Consider the following 2,865-nt stretch of genomic DNA (forward strand, 5'->3'; position numbering starts at 1 on the left):
CTTGAATTCTTAGTGTCTAAGCATTAAAGAATTCTAAGTTTGGTGTCTTGCATGTTTTCTTTGCATTAAAAATTTTTCAAAAATATGTTCTTGATGTTCATCATGATATTCACGGTGTTCTTGGTGTTCATCTTGACATTCATAGCATTCTTGCATACATTCATAGTTTTGATCCATAACTTTCATGCATTGCATCATTTTTCTTGTTTTTCTCTCTCATCATAAAAATTCAAAAATAAGAAAAATATCTTTCTCTTTTTCTCATCATCAAATTCGAAAATTTGAATTGACTTTTTCAAAATTTTTAAAATCTAGTTGTTTTTATGAGTCAAATCAAATTTTCAGTTTGAAAATCTTATATTTTTCAAAATCTTTTTCAAAAATCAAATCTTTTTCAAAATTCTTAGTTATTTTCGAAAATTCCAAAAATATTTTTCAAAATTCTTTTTCTTATTTTTATATCAAATTTTCGAAAATAACATAATCAATTAATGTTTTGATTCAAAAATTTGAAGTTTGTTACTTGCTTGTTAAGAAAGATTCAAACTTTAAGTTCTAGAATCATATCTTGTGATTTCTTATGAATCAAGTCATTAATTGAGATTTTAAAAATCAAATCTTTTTCAAAAAAAAACTAATTTCTATCATATCTTTTCAAAATATCTTCTTATCTTATCTTTTTCAAAAATTTGATTTCAAAAATATCTTTTCTAACTTCCTAACTTCTTATCTTTTCAAAATTTGTTTCAACTAACTAACTAACTTTTTGGTTTCTTAAACTTTTTCAAAACTACCTAACTAACTCTCTCTCTCTAATTTTCGAAAATATCTTCCCTCTTTTTCAAAATTTCTTTTTAATTAACTAATTATTTTTATTTTTTATTTTTGATTTCAAAAATTTTCGAAAATTACTAACATTTTTCAAAAACCATTTTCGAAAATCACTAACTCTTTTTCAAAAAAAATATTTTCGAAAATTCTCCCTCTCCCATCTCATTCTATTTATTCATTCATATCCTAACATCTCATCTCACATATTTAGCCTCCTCACAGTTGTGTTTCTTCCATTATATTACATTCTTTGTCTCCCCCTCTTCTTCTACTCACATAGGGATCCCTATACTATGGTATAAAGGATCTCTATTATTATTATTATTTTTCTGTGCCTTCTTCTTTGTCATATGAGCAGGAGCAAGGATAAGAACATTCTTGTGGAAGCAGATCCAGAACTTGAAAGAACTCTAAAAAGGAAACTAAGAGAAGCTAAAATACAATAATCCAGAGATAACTTTCAAAAATTTTCGAACAGAAAAAGGAGATGGCAGCCGAAAATAATAATAATGTAAGGAAGATGCTTGGTGACTTTACTGCACCTAATTCCAATCTACATGGAAGAAGCATCTCCATTCCTGCCATTGGAGCAAACAACTTTGAGCTGAAACCTCAATTAGTTTCTCTGATGCAGCAGAACTGCAAGTTTCATGGACTTCCATCTGAAGATCCTTTTCAGTTCTTAACTGAATTCTTGCAGATATGTGATAATGTTAAGACTAATGGAGTAGATCCTGAAGTCTACAGGCTCATGCTTTTCCCTTTTGCTGTAAGAGACAGAGCTAGATTATGGTTGAATTCTCAACCCAAAGACAGCCTGAACTCTTGGGATAAGCTGGTCACGGCTTTCTTAGCCAAGTACTTTCCACCTCAAAAGCTGAGCAAGCTTAGAGCTGATGTTCAAACCTTCAGACAGAAAGAAGGTGAATCCCTCTATGAAGCTTGGGAAAGATACAAACAGTTGACAAAAAAGTGTCCTTCTGACATGCTTTCAGAATGGACCATCCTGGATATATTCTATGATGGTTTATCTGAGCTATCAAAAATGTCACTGGACACTTCTGCAGGTGGATCCATTCACCTAAAGAAAACGCCTGCAGAAGCTTAAGAACTCATTGACATGGTTGCTAATAACCAGTTCATGTACACTTCTGAAAGGAATCATGTGAGTAATGGGACGCCTATAAAGAAGGGAGTTCTTGAAGTTGATAATCTGAATGCCATATTGGCTCAGAATAAAATATTGACTCAGCAAGTCAATATGATCTCTCAGAGTCTGCATGGAATGCAAGCTGCATCCAACAGTACTCAAGAGGCTTCTTATGCAGAAGAAGCTTATGATCCTGAGAACCCTGCAATAGCAGAGGTAAATTATTTAGGTGAACCTTATGGAAACACCTATAACTCATCATGGAGAAATCATCCAAATTTCTCATGGAAGGATCAAAAGCCTCAACAAGGCTTTAATAATGGTGGAAGAAACATGTTTAGCAATAATAAACCTTTTCCATCATCCACTCAGCAACAGACAGAGAACTCTGAACAAAACATTTCTAATTTGGCAACTTAGTCTCTGATCTGTCTAAGGCCACTGTAAGTTTCATGAATGAAACAAGATCTTCCATTAGAAATCTGGAAGCACAAGTGGGCCAGTTGAGTAAAAGGATCACTGAAATCCCTCCTAGTACTCTCCCAAGCAATACAGAAGAAAATCCAAAAGGAGAGTGCAAGGCCATTGACATAAGCATCATGGCCGAACCTGTGAGGAGAGGAGAGGACATGAATCCCAAAGAGGAAGACCTCCTGGGACGTCCAGTGGTCAATAAGGAGCTTCCCTCTGAGGAACCAAAGGACTCTGAGGCTCATCTAGAGACCATAGAGATTCCATTGAACCTCCTTATGCCCTTCATGAGCTCTGATGAGTATTCCTCTTCTGAAGAGAATGAGGATGTTACTGAAGAGCAAACTGCCAAGTTTCTTGGTGCAATCATGAAGCTGAATGCCAAATTATTTGGCATTGATACTTGGGAAGTT

The 2,865-nt window shown here is 33.9% G+C and overlaps 1 non-coding gene across 1 annotated transcript; it reads right to left on the reverse strand.

The window, feature by feature from the left end:
- Nucleotides 1-1,714: 1,714 nt before the first annotated feature.
- On the reverse strand, nucleotides 1,715-1,822 carry LOC112780980 (small nucleolar RNA R71). The gene has a single exon (XR_003191782.1). It is a non-coding gene; the product is annotated as a small nucleolar RNA R71 (small nucleolar RNA).
- Nucleotides 1,823-2,865: the final 1,043 nt, after the last annotated feature.

Source organism: Arachis hypogaea, chromosome 19 (assembly GCF_003086295.3).
Source record: "Arachis hypogaea cultivar Tifrunner chromosome 19, arahy.Tifrunner.gnm2.J5K5, whole genome shotgun sequence".
In the NCBI taxonomy this organism is placed as follows: Eukaryota; Viridiplantae; Streptophyta; class Magnoliopsida; order Fabales; family Fabaceae; genus Arachis; species Arachis hypogaea.